The sequence below is a fragment of the Pan troglodytes genome, chromosome 6 (genome assembly GCF_028858775.2).
Source record: "Pan troglodytes isolate AG18354 chromosome 6, NHGRI_mPanTro3-v2.0_pri, whole genome shotgun sequence".
In the NCBI taxonomy this organism is placed as follows: Eukaryota; Metazoa; Chordata; class Mammalia; order Primates; family Hominidae; genus Pan; species Pan troglodytes.
In genome coordinates this window covers 60,223,883-60,244,511 of record NC_072404.2, presented here as the reverse complement: position 1 = coordinate 60,244,511, position 20,629 = coordinate 60,223,883, and the positions used below count along the sequence as shown (strand labels likewise).

General features: G+C 36.6%; 1 long non-coding RNA gene and 1 pseudogene across 1 annotated transcript in view; both read right to left on the bottom strand.

The window, feature by feature from the left end:
- LOC104007223 (uncharacterized) overlaps positions 1-20,629 on the bottom strand; it is a 106,416-nt gene that overhangs the window by 5,301 nt on the left and 80,486 nt on the right. The window contains exons 5-7 of the long non-coding RNA XR_008548985.2: positions 8,464-8,651; positions 5,734-5,904; positions 4,975-5,078 (exon numbers count right to left, since the gene is read on the bottom strand). This is a non-coding gene — a long non-coding RNA (uncharacterized LOC104007223). The remainder of the gene's footprint in view (positions 1-4,974; positions 5,079-5,733; positions 5,905-8,463; positions 8,652-20,629) is intronic.
- On the bottom strand, positions 9,463-10,412 carry LOC472367 (ADP/ATP translocase 2-like; annotated as a pseudogene).

Sequence of the window (20,629 nt, the reverse complement as noted above, 5' to 3'; positions counted from 1 at the left end):
TCTTCATTTCAAATACAACTCTTAAGTGTTACTTTTGCTCTTCTTTTATGAGGCAAATGAAATAATAGGCATTAGTGCTTTTAAAAATATATGTCTTCTATGGAAAAATAAGAGATATTTACCTCTGATTGTAAAGTTACTCCACAGAAATATAGGTAGATCATACCTGGGTACCACTACTGTACATCTGAATACCGCCAAAATCTTTTTTGTTTGTTTGTTTTCAGGATGATTGTTGATTAGGGTAAGTTTCTATTACCAGGATTTTTTTTCTGTTAATTCTAGTGCCCCAAAGAATTGAGGCAGTTCATAGATCAGTACTTCCTCCAGTAATGGATTCTTGGTCCTGGACACTTTTTTTAATTCTGTTTCCTGTGGTTGCTTAGCTGTTGACTAGCTTTCTTTATCTAGCCTTCTTTCTTGGCCTGGCCTCCACTGCTTCCATTTTGGCTTTACTCTTTCTCTCAGGGAAAAGACTCTATGCCCCATAGTGAATCATCATCAGGGAGAAGTCCAACTGTCTGCTTGTGTGGTCATTCATGCCTTTCAGCCTGTTCAGTGAAGCTGAATGTTGATGACAGAGGTTTCCAAATAATGGACAGAATTAAAGAGGAATGCCACCTCCTCTCCAGCAGCACACAATCACTTCTGCTATGGTTTGAAAGATGGTGTCCCCAGTGCAACAGTATTAAGATGTGTGGCCTTCAGGAGGTGAAAAGTTATAAGGGCTCCATTCTCCTGAGTGGGAGCAGCACCCTTATGAAAGGGCTGAAGATTGAAGAGAGTGCTGTCTTGCTCTTCTATCCCTTCTGCCATGTTCCTCCTCTCTGGAACATGTAGCTACAAGGCACCACTTTGGAAGCAGAGAGCTGCCCTCATCAGACACCAGTCTGGTCAGTGCCTTGATCCTGGGCTTCCCATGCTTTAGAATCATGAGGAATACATTATTATTGTTTATAAAATTACCAGTCTGTTGCATTTTGTTATGGCAGCACAAATAGACAAAGGCAACTTTTTTTCTTTCCTCTTCAATACTACAGTCTTCAAGTGGAGTTCGAAGTAAAGCTGCCCTACTTACTCCCTGTAACAATGAAGTACTAACTTTACTATTTTTTCTTGCTCTCCTGCCTCCCCGGTAGCTGGTAAACTGCTGCTTACCTTTTAGGATGCAAATTAAATCTCCTCATTCCCCTGTTCCGATAGCCTTACAATAAAATCCAGAAGCTTGACCTACATGATCACACCCTAGGACACCTTCCTAACCTCATTATCTTCCAACTGTCCCCTTGCATTCTCTTCCCCAGATATACTGCCTCCTCAGTGTCCGCTGAGAATGCCAAGGAGATGCTTTTGATTCTTGTTCTCCTCTCCGCATGTCCCTGCAAAATCCATTTAGATAACTCTCTTTCTCTCTTTTAGGTTTCTGCTCACACGTCCCTGCTCAGATGTCTCTTATTTCTTTTTCTTTTCTCCCTCCTGCTACCTTATTCAGCAATACTTTCCCTTTTAGAGCCTAGTGCTACCTAATACCATCTTACAAATTATTTGTTTTCTAATGTCTTTCTCTCCCATCTAGAACATAAGTTTTATGAGAGGAGAAACCTTGTTTTATTCACTGCCATATCCAGGGAATCTGTAGTAAGTGTGGTGGTACTCATGAAATATTTGTTGGATAGGTAGATCAATAAATATATGAATGGCAGAAAAAGAATTTACATGCAGTGGGTTGATTGGCAATTAGAGAGAAGCACTCAATTTGGTGTGACTGTTCCTTTATGCAGCCTAGCACATGCGGCTACCCTCTGACCGCCAGCAGTGAGTGGGATTTCATGTGGACTAGCACCTTCCTTTCTCAAGGTGCAACCCTTTCAACATTTTCTTGCCAACTCTGCCCCTCTAATTCAGACTCTATGGAGGGTGTCCTGCCTAGATCTCCTCTACTGAGCCTTTGAAAGAAACCTACACATTGTCTACAAGATAAAATCTAGTTAGTCTTTTGTGTTCTTCTTCAATCACTTCCTTTTGATTCTATTTAAAGTATAATTTATATATATTCCTGATTTCTACTATTGCTAAAGGTAGTTTTCATATCAACTACTTCTGAGAAGGGAGGTTTGAATGACTAGAACAATTTTTTCCATTATTCCCAGAAATTTGGCTATGTCATTGTGGCAGGCAGAGTAATGGTCCCCCAGAGATGTCCACTAGCCAATCCCCAGAACCTGCGACTATGTTACTTTAAATGACACAGATGATTTTGTAGACGTGATTAAGGATCCTGAAATGAGAAAATTATCCTGGGCTCAGTGTCCTCACAAAGGTCTTTGTAAGTAAAAGAAAGAGGCAGGAGGCACAGAAGGAGATGTGACAATAGAAGCAGAGGTCAAAGTGATCAGAGAACGGAGCCGGGAACCAAGGAATGTGGGTAGCCCCTGGAAGCTGAAAAAGGCAAATATAACTATTTTCTCCTGAAGCCTCCCTCAATTTTAGCCCAGTGGAACCATTTCAGACTTTTTATCTCCAAGAACTGTAAGACAAATTTTTGTTGTGTTAAGCCACTAAGGGTGCAGCAATTTGTTACACCAGCAATAGGAACCAAATGCAGTCATCTGGTATCTTGAAAATAATACTAGAATATTAACAAAAGGAAACACACTTCCAACTAATTCTTTCCGGAAGGAAAGGAAAATATCCAAGTGTGTGTAGCAGTGTTTTGCCTTTCTATACCCCCGTGCCCCCCACAATTTGTGCCCTGGTTTCCTACCAGGCTAGCAGCCATGCACAGCTCAGTCCACACTTTCTCCTTGATCAATGTCCTTCCAATCCAGCCTACTCTTTGCAAACCCTTATCCCTAAGAATTAATAGGTCGTGTTTTCCACATTCCCCTTCACTAACTTGGGCCCTGATTCCAGTGAACATGGCCCAGGATCTATATGCTTATCATACAATTAGTTTGAATACCAGAAATATAGGTAAATATTCCTGTTACCATATTTCATCTCTCAGATTAAAACACCATTGAATTTCAACTTGTTATTAAATTGAGCCTGGATTTGTCTTATTAGTTTGGTGCAAACTAATTGTGGTTTTTGCCATTACTTTTAATGCAATGAGCCTTAAAACTCACATGATTGAAGTTCTGCTTAGCTCTGCAACCTCATCTGGCTCCACTTTCTCTGTGGTTTTTGTGCCCCAACCGCAGGGCCTCTCTTTCTTTTCCTTCAATATGTTAAGATCGCTCTCCACTCAGGGCCTTTGCTTATGCAGTTTCCTGTGCCTAGAATATCTTCTGCCCTAACCCTTCTGGTTTACCTTTAATACTTCAGCAGTCTCCTGAGGAAAGCCTTCCATTCCATTATTATTCAGAGGACATTAGGCCCTCTGTTACATTCTCTCTCTGCTCTCCATATCTTTCCTCTGAGGCACTGATCCTGGTTGTTATTTACCAATAATTTGGTTTCACTACTTGCCTCCTCCATTTGTTAAAGACAGGCACAGTATCTGTCTTTGCCTTTTATTTGCAGCAATTAGCAGAGGACCTGGCATCTGGAAGCATTACAAAAAATGCAGATGATATGCTCTTTTCTTGTGTCCCCTGTCACTGAAACTTTAAGTTGCTGTGGGCACAATCTAAGTTATGACATTTATTACTAAAAGATAGTACTTTACATTTCTTTTCATCTCAAGGTCTCAGATTCCTCTGTTAAGGATTTCATCATGATATCCCATTATGCTAACCACTAAGCAATGTTCTCTTTTTATAATTATAAATTGAAATGACAGAAGAAAATTGAAGTAGAGGCAAAAATGTCTTTGAAAGATTCACAGGGAGGGAATGACCCAGCTTATATGGATTTAAAATACTTTCAAGTCATTCTTTTCTCTAGGAGTAATTATTTTCTTCTCTACATAATTAATAAATATATCTTTCTCCACATATACATGTATATTCATGCATATATTCTACATATGAGAAATTCTTTATTTCAGTCATGGATTGGAATGAACACATCTATCATTTCCCCTTGTGTAGGCAATTGTGTCATTCCATAATTGGCTCTAGGTTATGGACTTCTCTGTTTCCTATTATAATACCTTACATGTGTACCATGTTTTTCCTATGCAAAAAGTATTACTTCAAACAGCCTATTTTTTCCTCTTTAAACTCTTGCTTTCTAGAGCTATGTTAAACATTTGGAACTAAGTTGAAAAAACTTTGAGATTAGTTAATTTTAATATCAAGTCATATTTAACTAGATTATGATATCTTTTTTTGTACTACAAGGAATTCTCAAAGGTTATCTTTTACATGAACTTGGCAAATTTGTAAACAATGTCCTTTATAAACACTTTCTAAAATAATTTCTTACTAGATCTGAAGCCAACTTTGACAGTGATGAAAGTAAATTTTCCTTGTCAACTGTTTCATTGCTTAATTTGTCTGATAATTAAAATATTCTCCCTTTTATTTAATCCACCCTTTCTCTACCACACACTCAGCCATTTTTATTTCTCTTATTCAATCTAATAATAATAATTGCTATCTTTTCTCTATATTAGACATTAATGGCAGTTTGGGGTAAATTTTTATCATAATAGCATGTCACTATTCTCTATCCAGCAAAAATTATTCTGAGTTTCCTTTCAATATTGAAATATGGCCCTATAGTTTATCTCGTTCAATTTCATACATAGCTTGAAAAGACTGATTGTATTTTTAATGATTTATGTATATTCATATTGCAATTTCCTTCATACTCAAGATAATTTATGGCATCTGATTGAAAGGCACCTTCAAGTAGTTATGCCTTAGGTGGAATAATGTATATGTTTGCTACTTTTCCAATGAGTTGAGATATGTTTTCTACTCAAATAGAAAGGTCTGAATTCAAATACACTATATTTTTAAAGGTAGCTAAGTTTAGTTTATCATATAAAGGATCTCAATAAGGTATATCTTTAATAGTTTTTACCTTTTTTCTCCTTGAGAATGCCACTAATACTTAGTGCTTTGTTCTTAAGATTCAGTCTATTTTTTCTGCAAATGCATTGATATACCCAAATCGAAGTTGGCAAACTGAAATGGAAGAGGGAGAAGTAAAATATCTAGCCTTTATTCCTCCCAAATTCTTCTCAAATATGACAGTATCTCATATATTTGAGACTGTTTTAATGCCTAAACTTGATTTATATTTCTAGCAGTTTCAAGGAATTCTTTCACATTGGCAGTATGATCAAGTATTGCTGGGATGCAGTGTGGTTTTAAAAACTGCAAGTGAAAACCACAAGTCCCTAGAAAAATAATTCTGGAATTTAACAGAACCACAGTTGGGGAATTCATTCATAAAATTCTCATTAATTCCAATAGAAGTTATTTTAAGAGGTGTTGACCAGTAGTATATTCTCTTTCTAATCACTGTTGGTCACCATTAATATTGATCCTCTAACCACTAAGTTACTAGGTTGGTGCAAAAGTAATAGTGCTCTTCGCACCAACCTAATACAAGCAATTGGTTCCAACTGGTATTAACCACACATATCAAAAAAGAAATGGATAAACTGCATAAGTCAGTGATTTCTAAATGACATTTATGTACAAATTCTATTAATTTCACTAGTAATCAAACATATTTTTCTTTTTTTTCCTCCCTAGACATGGGAGTCTACTTCTTCTTAAGTGAACCTCCAGCAGTGCCCCCCAAAAAGCTGTTTTGTAAAGAATCAAGGATTACCTTCCAGCACTGTCTGCATCAACTGTCATCGCTCCAGTCTTCTGCTCTCCACTCATCCCTCTTAACACCAGCAGGAGAGGAGCTGACTTCCTGTCCTTGGGGCTGCCCGGTGGCACAGACCCAGGCCTCTAACTTCCCTTGCTTTTCACTAATTCCTCCATCTGCTGGTGCCTAAATTTTGTGATGGGATCAGAAGAAAGTATAAATGACCTTCTAATGGGTATAAATTTTATTTCCAATTTAATTTGAAATTTTTTATTTAATTAATATGAAGAATAAAATAGATTTCAAAATTTCAAGCAAAAGTGTCTAATTTTTGAGGTTTATAAGAAAAGTCATTTATACATAAAAAAGTGAGGAGGAAATTCATTCTATGAATTCTGTCCTACACTCGGATATTTCAGTGTAGGCTGCAGGTCTTCCTGAACTTCTCGCTAATCTGATTTTGTGTTGAAAACTATTAGAGGGAGTTTGGTGAGGAAAAGCATTTTTACAGGTAGTTCTGTGTCCATTTCTTTTGAATACCCCTCAGCACAGAGCAAGAAGCTCTGTAACATGCATTAGCACTAATTGAAGGGTTTATTACCTGTATATTGGACTCTATGAAACTTTAGAGAAGAGAGTTTTTGAGAATATTTTATTGAATGTCCTCTAAATTTACAGTCAGCATCTTTTAATTGATGTTTACTTTGGTTTATGGCTTTCTTAAAGTTTCATTGCAGAGAAAGGATTATGAGTATGTTTAGTTGTAAACATGACAAGTATAGACTTCCTGAATTCAGAAAAGTGTGGAAGTAATAGGCCAATAAATTACTGCTAAGTAGCTGGGTTTAAAAAAAAACAAACACAAACAAAACTAAACACTGCATTGCAGATTCCTACTGTGAGCTTTTCTTTTTTGTTTTTTTTCTTTTTTGGATAATATATGTGCAATCATTCTCCCCAGAACTATCACAGCTTGAATTGAAATAATCGCACTAATTTGTATGGCAAAAGAAAAAAATAACACCCTCGTTTGTGCTGATAAAATGCAACCTGTAGCAACTCCAATCCTGTGGTTTTAACGTGATTCAGAAAGCTGTCTGCAATAAAGGAATGTATTAGAGTTACTAAAAGCTGATACCATTTTGTTTTTTGTAAAGTTCTGGAACAATTTGGCTGATGGGGGAAAATGTGCTTTAGATTTTCTGATAAGTGATTTTCCATTCACCAAAATTTATTTCCATATCCAGAAACATTATTTTGTGAAGCCTTCTCAGTCCATGGGGTACCAATGGGCTTCTAGTATTATGCGCTGGATGTAATTGCAGTTTGCACAAACCTCTTACAAATGGCAACTAAAAGTTGTCAAAAGATAGGAAATAAAGGGGCTGGTTGGTTTGACTAGAATAAAATATTTCTAGGGAATTGATTTCACTTTAGACTGTTTCAAAGGACACTGTAAGAACAGAAACCATGAAAATGTTTTATTTATCTGGCACTAATGTCCACAGAAAACAACCTGAGACAAGAGGTTACACAAATTGGGGATTTCAAGTTGTCAGAGGAGTTGGAAGTGCCTTACCCCTTGTTATCCTCCCAGAACCTCTGGAGGTCAGGTAGGGTACTTTTGACTTTCAGGGCTCTGAAAAGTCAAATGGTTCTAATCATCTTCTGGAGAAGTTCTGTCCTGGCAACTCCATTTAAATAATTTACATTTCCACTTTTCCTCCCACTGGTTCACTACATCCCTCTAAAATTTCCCCACACCTCTAATCTCTTTATAGCATTGCGTGAATGAATTACTTTAATGCATATTGTTGTTTCTCTGTCTAGCCCATTAGAATGTAAGTGCCACAGGACAGGGATATTTGTCTTTTTGCTCCCTGGTGCTGAAATCAGTCATTTGTGGTAATCAATAAATAGTCCTTAGGTGACTGGGTAGTTTCTATAGCCACAGACCAGCAAAGCCGCAGTGTTTTAATGGGTTTGTAGTACTCAGGAGTCCTTGGGAAACGAACCAGCAGTGGATTTGGGGTGGAAAAGGAAACCTTGAGTGATAGATTTATTCAATTCCTCTGCCAGAGAAACAAGATGGCCCACGAATAATGGTGGCCCCCAGCTTGGTCCAGGTCATGGTCCTAGACACCCAGAAGATCCCCAAGTGGATCAAACCACCGCCCCTCTCTGCAAGGCATCTTCTGATCTCCCATACAAGGTAAGTCAGGGGACAGCCCCTTCTGGTAGAAGGGAGAATCTCTGATCTTATGAACTCACTGCTCTGTGAGCCATTCTAGCAAAATATTGAACTTAAGGAAGGGTTCATGGGAACCCCTGACTTGTAGCCAAGTTGGACAGAAATCTGGGTAACATAAGGACCCGCTACTTGTGTTGAGTGTCTGAAGTGGGGGACAGTTTTGTGGGACTGATCTCTTTACCTATGGGGTCTGCATTAACTTCAGGTAGTTAGTATCATAACTGAATTTAAGATACCCAGTTGGTGTTTGGAGAATTGGAGAATTAGTCGGTGTGGGAAACACACACTCATATCACACACAGACCCGCATACCTCACACATGAGGTTTTACACATTTGACATTGGAGTGAAGTGCTGAGTGTGGTAAACAGGTTGTTTTTTTCTACACAACCTTCAAGACTCCAATTTATGTATGTTAGATCTTTTGTTTTTCACCATTTTGTTCCTCTGTGCTTCGTTCTAGAACTTAGGTGAGGAAAAATTATCTAGGTTACCTGGATCACACTTTGAAAACTGCTCTCCTATGGTGCCACTCTTCAAAATTTCAACCTGTTCTCCCTTCTTAATGGGCTCCAAGTCTGGATTGTTTTTCTTCTTAGCAGCGTGAGTCATTAGAACACATTTTTCACTTTCTCAGTCTCTCTGAGCCTCCCCTAAATGAGCAGATTCTGCCAGGAAATACCTAAAAAACAGGGTTCAGATCTCTGAATTTTCTTTTTCCTGGGAGTCTCAAATATATAATTCTTCACCATCTCTTTGACTTTACGTTGCCTTAATATACATACTTAAAATACTTTCTTCAGCTTTCTCAGTTGTTCTTTTGGGAAAGGTTGTTCAAACCCTTGTGCCACTTATAACTGACAACAGATCTCTCTCCATTTTACATTGGACAAAGTTTTAGCTGTTATCTTCAATGCAAAAATAATCAGAAAGTTAAAATGTGATTGTTAAAATATTCTAATTAGCTGGGCATGGTAGTGCGTGCCTGTAGTCCCAGCTACTCCAGAGGCTGAGGCAGGAGAATCGTTTGAACCTGGGAGGCGGAGGTTGTGGTGAGCAGAGATTGTGCCACTGCACTCCAGCCTGGGCAACAAAGTGAGACTCTGTCTCAAAAAAATATGTATATGTTCTATTTAGTCTTTTAAATATGCATAACTTTACACACATAGGGAATTTTCATTATGGACATTTGTGTAATGAAGGGTGCACATCATAACCATGGTTAAATTTGTTAGTAAATAAAAAGCCATAGGTTTTTAAAAATTTTTGTATTTAGATATTTTTATTTCTCCAAATTTGTTGTTTATCAGGAGTGGCTGAAATAAGAAATATAATTGAGTCCCATCATCGTCATCATCATGAAAATGGCTTTAAGAGAAAACTGGTCAGATGAATATTATTGTTTCCCATTTTCAACCAATAAACAGTTGCCATTCATGAATTGACAGCCAGGAGTCTGTCAAGAGCGCTCAAGATATGTTATATAATACAACATGCCTGTTCACAGGGGGAAAAAAACCCAGGAAATAACTTACCTGTACTTCTTGATTTCATCAAACAAGACAAGCACAAAAGCACCACCCATGCCTCTGAGAACACTGGACCATGAACCCTTGAAAAAAGCTTTGCCTCCTTCATCACCAGCAATCTTCCTCTAGCAGTCAAGTGTGCCTGTGTACATGATGTCAGTTACTTTGCGCCCTGACTGAATCATCACGAGAGGCGAACGACGTCAAATGAATAGGAAGTCAACCTAGAAAAGGCAGTGACAGTCTGTGTGGTCATCCAGCTGATGACGATGTGAGTGTCCTTGGGATCCGGAAGCATTCCCTTTGCGGTGTCATAGATACCGAAGTAGGCAGCTCGGATAATACTCTGCACAGACACGTTAAAGCCTTGGTACAGGCCCTTAATCCCATCAGATTTGTAGATCTTAACCAGGCAGTCACAGAGGCCTCGGAATTCCCTTTCAGCTTCAGCTTTACCCACATTAGCTGCTAGACAGGTACGGGCAAAATCAAGAGGGTACACAAAACACAAGTATGTGGCCCCAGCGGCACCTCCTGATGCCAGATTCCCTGCAAAGTAGCGCCCAAACTGAGTCTTTTGTCCACACCACCCAGGAAGATCTGCTTGTATTTATCTTTGAAGGCGAAGTTAAAAGCCTGGGTGGGGAAGTATCTGATGGCATTGGCCAGGTTACCACGCCAGGACAGGACTCCCTGCTTCTTGGGAATACGACCACGCAGTCTATAATGCCCTTGTATTGCTTAGCTGAGGTGATCTGCTTGCTGGCATGCTGCACCTGCAGCAGCAGCTTGACCTGCTCGATGGGCGCTACCGCTGTCTTGGAGATGGCTTCGGCCACTCCACCTGCCAGGAAGTCCTTGGCGAAGGACACAGAGGCATCTGTCATGTTGAAAGGAAAGAGGAGGCAGGCTGTTGCGGGACGGGATCGGGCCAGGAACTGGCTTTGACTCCGGGGCTGCCTAGGTTTTTTTATTAAGCAATTCCTAGGATTTCCCTCCCGCTGTGAAAAACACTCCAAACTCTTGAATTTTAACATTTTAAAAGATGGCGTAGGGTTTGCGGGAATGTGCAGAGATGCTTTCCTTTTCTGTTTGAATAAACGTCTGTACCTTCTCACAGGTCCTAAGAAAAGGAGACCGTGTCAAATACACCAGACGGAGTTACTCAGAGGTGTGTTTTTGTCTTTCTCTAGCTAAGGAGTGCTTTCACTTCCTCAGGTCTTAGACGCCACTGAGACTCTGATAGAAACATCTGAGTTGTCTTCCTTAGAAAGGAAAGAGAGAGAGAGGGAGAAAGAGAGAGAGAGGGAGAGAGAGAGAGAGGGAGAGAGAGAGAGAGGGAGAGAGAGAGAGAGAGAGAGAGAGAGAGAGAGAGAGAGAACCAAAAGATGAGCACAGTTTCAGGTATTCCGAAGACAAAGCCTATTCATGGACCCCAAGGTAAAACTTCTGATCTGGTTGGAATAGTCTGGAGACTGTTCCGTCCAGATCCAGTTGTGAATGTGCCACCCACATGCCCCGTGTATCTACGTGTTAGAAGGCAATGCTTGAAATTCCTTCCGCTTACTGCTGTAAACCCAGCTAAATCCCCTGAAATCAGCTCATCAGAAACTCACTTTCATAATCAGAAAAGAAGAACATGGAGGGGCAAAACACATGCCTGAGAGTAGTTATTTTCATGTAAAATGATGCTTAGTAACATCTATTTTTAAAATTATATATACACATATTTAAAACTGAAATTATATAATTTATTAAAAACATGCTTGAAAGTTCACCCCCAAGACTTTTTTTGTTGCTGTTCTGTATGATCTTACATCACCACTACTTCATACCACTTTATATGATTAACACTTTTATATATAGAGAACATATACATATGTTCTCTATATATGTATATGTTTAAGAAACATGTATATATGTTTCTTAAAGGCTAAATTTAAGAAAATGTTTTTAAGCATTCCTTTATCTCATTATTTTGCACATTCATTTGAAAATGTTTTCCTGCTGAGAAGCAACATAAAATAGAAAATTTCTATGTATAACAAAGAAGGTATTTTGTGTTTATATTTTATATTTCTATCATAGTGCATAAAAAATCAGGAAAGTGATGCCCTAACATAGTTTACATTTTATTAATTTTTGTTATTTTTAGTTTTTTTAAACAACTAAAAGGCTTTCATTCTAAGCTGACAAAAAAATTGCCTATTTAATTATGGAGTAGCTGAAATACAGCAAATCCTTATTAATTTAGAGTCTATTAGTAAAGTATTTGAGATAATTTGAAAAGGAAGAATGCTGTTTATGCAATTTAGAGATAAACCATGTTGGCAAGTGAGTTAAGTATAAATAAGATTTTATAAGGGATATTTGCTATTCTAAGAGAAGGAATTTTCAGTCACATTAACATCAATTTGGTGAGTCAATTCTGAAACCCGTTTTTTTTTTTCTGTACCTTAGTGTAGATCCAGTGGGTCCTCTGTGCTGCTGAACATTATTAGCATAGTTCATTATGCCATTCACATGTAAGAGAATGGCTCTTCTATTTAGTATTCTAGAATTTATTCTGTGCTTCATATAGAGAACTCACCATGCTCCTGTTAATCTAAATGAATGTGGAAATCAGTGGGCTGTATGAATTTGGTGATAGTGTCTATAACATTACACCTAATGCTAAAAACAACAACAAAGGCCAAAATGATCAGGTAGACTATAAAAAATAGTATGTTTGCAGTTATTTTTCATCATATGAAAACCAAAATCAACTAAAATCATTAGCTGATCTGATTAGGTAACAAAAAAAATGTATCTCAGATATATTTACTTATATTAATGACGGAAGCAAAAGCAAGTGAACAGTGAGGTTCAACAATGAACCTCACTGTCGAACAGAGTTGAGGTTTGAGGCCTGCAGGGTCCTCTGGGATTCCTTTTAAGCCATTATTAAGGATTTAAAAATCTCATTGATTTCATGTCCAATATGTAATCAATTGACTATGTAAAAATACATGGATCATTGAAGGTTCTAGCAAATGCAAAAGACAAGTAAAAATAAAATCTAAGCAAATTAAGAATAGTAAAGGAAAAAATAAGGTATTTATAAAATAATAGAATTGTCCACAAAGAAAATCTTAATATAGGAAAAAAGTATTAAGACTAATCATAGTGTTTTTAGCAGTTTTAGTGGATAAAAGGTGTTTATATTTTATCTGTACCTTTTAGAGAAAGAAGTGTTTCTCTTTTTTTTCAGCTTTATTGAGGTTTTATAAATAAAAGTTTATATATTGAAGTGATGTTTGATATGCATATACATTGTGAAATGAGTACTACAATTAAGCTAATTAACATATTCATTACCTGACATAGTTACCCTTTTTCGTGTAGTGAGAACATTTAAAAATCTACTCTCAGCAAATTTCGAGTATACAATACTGTATTGTTAACTATAGTCACCATGGTATGCAGTAGCTCTCCAGAACGTATTCATCCTGCTTAACTACACTTTTGTACCCTTTGACTAATATCACCCTATTTTTCCCACCATTCCCAGTCCCTGGCAACCACCATTCTACTCTCTGCTTCCATGAGTTCCGCTTTTTTAGATTCCACGTTTGAGTATTTGTCTTTCTGTGCCTGGCTTATTTCACTTAACATAAAGTACTCCAGCTTTATCCCTGTTGTTCAAATAATAGGATATCCTGCTTTTTAAAGACTAAATAATAGTCCTGTATATATATATATAAATATATTATATATAATAGTCTATGACTATTATATAGACTAGACTATATATGTATAAAATAGTCTAATAGTCTGTATATAATAATATATATGGTATTATGTATATATAATAGTGTATGTACATAACATTATCTGTCCACGGACACTTAGGTTGATTCCATCTCTTGACTATTGTAAAGAATGCTGCAGTAGACATGGGAATAGGATACATTAATGACACATTGATTTCATTTCCTCTGGATATATACCCAGAAACCAAATTGCTGGATCTTATAGTAACTCTATTTTTAATTTTTTGCAGAATCTCCGTGCCGTTTTCCATAATGACTCAACTAGCTTACATTTCCACTAACCATGTACAAGCGTTCGTTTTCCACATCCTCTCCAAAACTTTTTTTTATTTATAAAATTTTTGATAACAGCCATTCTAGCAGGTGGGAGGTGATATCTTATTGTGGTTCTGATTTCCATTTTTCTGTTAATTAGTAATGTTGAGCATTTTTCTGTATACCTGCTGGCCATTTGTATGCCTTCTTTGTAGAAATGTCTGTTCAGGTACTTTGCACATTTTTAATTGGGTTATTTGTTTTCTTGCTATAAAGTTGTTTGAGTTTCTTATGTATTTTGGATATAAACCCCTTATCAGTCATATGATTTGCAAATATTCTGTCTCATTATTTAGGTTGTCTCTACACTCTGTTGATTGTTTCCTTTGCTGTGCAGCAGAAGCTTGTTAGTTTGATGTCATACCACTTCTTTATTTTTGCTTTTGTTTCCTGTGCTTTTGGGGTCGTATCAAAAAAAATTGCCCAGACCAATGTCATAGAGCTTTCTCTCTGTTTTCTTCTAGTAGTTTTACAGTTTCAGGTCTTACATATGTCTTTAATCCATTTTGAGTTTATTTTTGTATATTGTGTGAGACAAGGTCTGATTTCATTGCTCTGTGTGTGAATATCCAGTTTTCCCAGAACAACTTATTGAAAAGGCTGTCCTTTACCCATTGTATGTTCTTGGTGTCTTTGCTGCAAATCAATTGACTGTAAATGTGTGGATTTATTTCTTGGCTACCTATTCTGTTCCACTGGTCTATATATGACTGTTTTTATACAAGTACTATGCTGTTTTGATTACTATAGCTTTGTAGTATATCTTGAAATCAGGTAAAGCAATGCCTCCAGCTTTGTTCTTTTTGCTCAAGATTGCTTTAGCTATTCAGGGTCTTGTATGGTTCTATATAAATTTTAGGATTTTTTCTATGTCAGTGAAAAAATATTGGAAATGTTATAGGAAATCTACTGAATCTGTGGATTGCCTTGTCTAATATGAACATTTCAATAATATTAATTTTTCCAATTAATGAGCACAGAATATCTTTCTACTATTTGTGTCTTCTTCAATTTCTTTCATCAATATTCTGTAGTGTTTAGTATACAGACTTTTCATCTCCTTAGTTAAATTTATTCCCAAATATTTTATTCCTTTTGGTGCTATTATAAATGTGATTGATTTCTTGGCTTTTTTGTATAATAGTTTTTTTTGTTAGTATATAAAAATGCTACTGGTTTTTATATGTAGATTTTGTACCTTGCAACTTCACTGAAATCGTTTGTTACTTCTAACAGGTTTTTAGTGGAATTCTAAGGTTTTCTTTATCTGTAAAATTATGTCATTTGCAAACAAAAACAGTTCACTTCTTCTTTTCTATTTTGTATGCCTTTTATTTCTTTTTCTTGCCTAAATGCTCTTGCTCAGATTTCTAGTACTGTATTGAATAGAAGTGGCAAAAGTGAGCATCTTTGCCTTGCTCCAGATATATATATGTAATATATATATATATATATATATATTTTTTTTTTTTTTTTTTTGAGACAAAGTCCTGCTCTGTCGCCCAGGCTGGAGTGCAGTGGCACAATCTCGGCTCACTGCAACCTCCACCTCCCAGGTTCAAGTGATTCTCCTGCCTCAGCCTCCCAAGTAGCTGGGACTACAGGTGCATGCCAACACGCCTGGCTAATTTTTTGTATTTGTAGTAGAGACAGGGTTTCACCGTTGTTAGCCAGGATGGTCTGGATCTCCTGACCTTGTGATCCACCCTCCTCAGCCTCCCAAAGTTCTGGGATTACAGGCATGAGCCACTGCACCCAGCTGTCTTGCTCCAGATTTACAGAAAAAACTTTCAGCTTCCCACCATTGAGTATACTAGTTCTGGGTTTGTCACATATGGCCTCTGTTACAATGAGGTAAATACCTTATATATTTAATTTGTTGGGAGTTTTTACCATAGAAGGTACTTGAATTTTGTGATGGCTTTTCTGAATCTGTTGAGATGGTAATAGGATCTTTATCCTTTATTTTGTTAATATGATGTACCACATTTATTGATTTGTGTATGTTGAATCATTCTTGCATCCCAGATAGAAACATGGTGTATGATCCTTTACTGCACTGTTGAATTCAGTTTGCTAGTATTTTGTTGAGAATTCTTGCATGTATCTTTATCTGGGATATTGGCCTGAAATTTTCTTTTCTTGTAGTATCCTTGTCTGGCTTTGGTATTGAGGTAATTATGGTCATGTAAAATGAGTTTGGAAGTGTTCCTTTGTCTTCAATATTTTGGAAGAGTTTGAGAAGAATTGGCATTTATTCTTCTTTAAGTGTTTGGTAGGATTCATCAGTAGGCCATCATGTCCTGAGCTTTTCTTTGTTGGGAGATTATTGATTACTGATTCAATGTCCCTACTTATTATTGATCTGTTCACATTCTCTCTTTCTTCATGATTTAGTTTTTGTGAGTTGTATGCATCTATGAATTTATCCATTTCTTCTAGGTTATCAAATTTTTTGGTGTATAATTGTTCATAATAGTTTCTTATAATCCCTCTGTCCTTCTGTGATATCAGTTGTAATGTCTCCTCTTTCATTTTACTTATTTGGATCTTCTCTGGGATTTTTTTTTGTAAGTCTAGCTAAAGATTTGTCTATTTTATTTATCTTTTCAAAGAAACACCTCTTAGTTTAATTGGTCTTTTCTATTATTTTACTAGTTTCTCTTTTATTTATTTCTGCTCTAATCTTTATTATTTTTTTTCTTTTTCTGATTTTGGGCTTAGGCTGTTCTTCATTTATGTTTTCTTGAAGTGTAAAGTTTAGTTGTTTCTTTGAGATCTTTTTTTCTTCTTAATGTAGGTGTGTATTTCTTTATATTTACCTTTTAGAACTGCTTTGCTATATTTCATAATCTTTGGTATATTGTATCTACATATTCATTTGTGTGAAGATATTTTTGATTGATTTCCATTTTGATTTCTTCTTTCAGTCATTTGTTTTTCAGGTGTCTGTTTTATTTCCACCTATTTGTGCATTTTTCAGTTTTTCTGTTGTCATTAAGTTCTAATTTAATACTACTGTGGTCAGAAAAGATACTTGATATTATTTAAATCTTCTTAAATTTCTAAGATTTGCTTTGTGGCCTAATGTATGTTCTATCCTGGAGAATGTTCAATGTGAGTTGAAAATAATGTGTATTCTTCTGTTTCTGGGTAGAATGTTCTGTATATGTCTATTAGACTTACTTGGTGTAAAGTGTAGTTCAAATTCAAAGTTTCCTTATTGACTATCTATCTGAATAATTTATTTGTTGTTGAAAGTAGGGCATTGTATTTCCCTAGTGTTATTGCATTGCTATTTCTCCCTTCAGTTCTGTTAATATGAACTTTATATATTTAGGCACTCTGATGTTGGGTGCATATATATTTACAATTGCTATATACACTTGATGAATTGATCACTTTATTATTGTATAATAATTTTCTTTGTCTCTTTTTACAGCTTTGACTTATAACCATAAATGCCTACATTAAGAAAAAAAGAAAAATCTCAAATAAACAATCTAACTGTACACCTCAAGGAAGTAGAAAATGAAGAACAAACTAAGTCAGAAGAAGGAAGGAACTGATAAAGATTGGAGCCAAAATAAATAAAATAGGGACTAGTAAAACAATAGAAAATATTTAAGTATAGCTACACCTGCCATCATTTTCCTTTCATTTGCATATTTTTTCCATCACTTCAGTTTCAGCCTATATGTGTCCTTAAAGCTAAGTGACTATTATGTAGGCAGCATATAGTTGGATCTTGTGTTTTTATTCATTCAGTTATCTATGTCTTTTGATTGAATAATTTAATTCATTTACATTTAAAATAATTATTTCAAATGATTACTTTATTATTTAAGGACTTATTACTGCCATTTTAATAGTTTTCTTACTATTTTATAGTTCCTTTGTTCCTTTCTTTCTCATTTGCTTTTTCCCTTTATGATTTGATTTTTTTTGTAGTGCTAGTTATTTTTGTATATCTACTATAGGTTTTGGGATATTTTTGTGATTATCATCAGGCTTACATAAAGCATCTTATAGTTATGAGTTTATTCGAAGCTGATAACAACTTAACTTCATCACAATGAAAACTCTAAACATCAACTTTTCTTCCCAAAATTTTATGGTATCGGTTTCATAATTTGCACTCTTTATATATTGTGTATCCATTAACAAATTATTATAGCTATATTCATTTTTAATACTTTTGTCTTTCAATTATCATTCTAGAGTTACAAGTGATTTATGCAACACCATTACAGTATTAGAGAATTCTAAATTTGACTACATTCTTACCTTTACATTAAGCTTTTCACATTCCTATACTCTCTTTACCTTTTCTCATTAGGCAGGTTCACTGGTGATGAACTCCCACAGATTTGTCTGGGTAAGTCCTTATTTCTCCTTCATTTGTGAAGAACATCTTTGCTGACTGTAGTATTGTTGTTTGGTAAGTTTGCTTTTTGTTCTTTTAGCACTTTGAGTATGTCATTCCACTTTCTCTTGTCTCCTGGCCTATACATTTCTGCTGATAAATCTGTTGATAGCCTTATAGAGGTTTGCTTGAATTAATTAGTTTCTTTTCTCTTATAAGTTTCAAAATTCTCTCTTTGTCTTTGACTTAAGAATTTGATTATAAAATGTCTCAGATCTCTTTAACCAAGATTGTCTAACCCATGGCCAGTGAATTACATATGACCTAGGATGACTTTGAATGTGGTCCAATACAAATTTGTAAGCTTTTTATAAACATTATGAGTTTTTTTGTGATTTTTTTTTTTTTTTTTAGCTCATCAGCTATTGTTAGTGTTAGTGCATTTTATGTATGGCTCAAGACAATTCTTCTTCCAATGTGGCCCAAGGAAGTCAAAAGATTGGACATCCATGTCTTTATCTTAATTTGGGATTCTTTGAACTTTTTGGATTTTGATGTTCATTTCCCTCTCCAGATTTGGGAAGTTTTCTGTCATTATTTCTTTAAATAAACTTTCTTCCCTTTTCTCTTTTTTAGTTCCACTGGGACTCCTGTAATGCATATGTTTGCCCCCTTGATGGTGTCCCATACATAAGTCTTGTACCCTTTCTTTACCTGTTTTCATTATTTTTTCTTTATGTTCCTCTGACTGGGTAATCTCAAATGACCTGTGTTTGAGCCCACTGATTTTTTTCTTCTGTTTGATTAAGTCTGCTATCAAAGTTCTCCATGGAACTTTTTAGATCAGTCATTGTGGTTTTTAGCTCCAGAATTTTGGTTTGGTTCTTTTTATGATTTACATCTCTTGGTTGAACTTCTAATTTTGTTTGTATATTGTTTTTATGATATCTTTTATTGTCTATCTCTGTTTTGTTATAACTCACTGAGATTCTTTAAAATAAGCTTTTAAAATTCTTTTTAGGCAATTCATAGACTTTCATTTCTTTAGGATCTGCCACTGGTGCTTCCATTTCTTTATGGTCTGTTACTGGTGCTCCCTGTTAGTGGTGTCATGTTTCCCAACTATTTGTGTAACTTATGAATATGTGTTGGTGTCTACGCATTTGAAGGAGACATCTATTTCAGTTTTTACAGACTAGCTTCTGCAGTGAAAGCCCTCTACCAGTTAGTTTATCCGGAGATTATGGGCAGGTAATCTGGTGAACTGTGTCAGCTGACTTGTTTCTGGAAAACTTTGCGTAGCCTGGTTTAGTGCCTAGGCCAGGCTAGGTCCAGAGGGGTTACTCTGGTTCCTGGTTCCAGAGAGGCCAGGCAGAATTTAGAGTCCATGGTGCTGGCATCTGGGGCCACAGGGATGGCCTGCAGCTTGGGTTTGCAGAATTGACTTGAATGTTTGGTCTTTAGGTGTTGGCCTAAGACAGTCCCCTGAGGAATAGTCTGAGATCTGGGGCCATGGTCAGGAATAGTCTGACCATGCTGGGGTTGACCTGGAGGCTGGGTCTGTAGAGATTGACCTGGTTCTTCAGGTAATGGGAACATGCTTGGAGCCTGTATCCATAGGAGTAATCTTGAAGCCTGCATCCTTGGAGGCTGGTCCAGTACCATGGTCTACTGAGTTGGCATTGAACCCTGGGTCTCCTGGAGTGGGCCTGGACCCTGGCTTTCCTGGAGGATGGAGCAGCAGCTGCCTGCTTGGTGTCTGGGACCACAAAAGGCAGCCTGGTCTATGGGTGCTGACCTGGGTCTGGGGTGGGCCTGGAGGCTGAGTCTGTGGATGCTGTCCTGCAAACTGTGGCTGACTGTGTGGTGGTGCAGACCTGGATCCTGGGGCTGTGGCAATGAGCCTGGTGCTGTGGCAAGCCTGGAGGCTAGATCTGTGGAGTACTAACATAGCACAGGGGCCTGTTTCAAGCCCCAGGCATGTCCGGAGCCTGAGGCTGTGGAGGCCATTCTGGAACCTGGAGCGTTGGTGTTTGATCTGGGGTCAGATGTTACTGGGGCTTGCATCTACAGCAAAGCTGGGTTCTCACTTTACTTGCTTTTGACCACATGGATAGTATCTCTATTTGCACTGCCCTCTTCAATGTGTCTTTTCTGTGCTATACCTAGGTGCTGTAATCTCTTACCTGGATTTCTTAGCTCTTATGAAGCTATTTCTGTGCATGTATAGTTATTCAAATTGACATTTCTGTAGCGGGACAAGCCCTGGAAAGTCCTATTTCACAATGTTTCTGGTATCAATCTTACAAAGAGTTTTTAGATACTATACTAAAGTAACAACCCATGAAGGAAAAAAATGTAAAATTGGCCTTTATGAAAACTTTAAAAAATGTTCTGTGCTGAAAACCTTGTTAAGAACTTAAAAAGACAAGATTCAGATTGACAGAAAAGTTTGCAAATCAAATTACTGACCCCAAATAATTGTGTCCAGAATAAAGAACTTCTGACACTCAACAATAGGTAAATAGATAAACAATAGGTAAATTGTGCAATTTTGAAAATGGCGGAAGATCTAAACAAACACTTCCCCCCAAAATGTACAAATGAAAATTTGGCATATTAAAAGATGTCCAACATT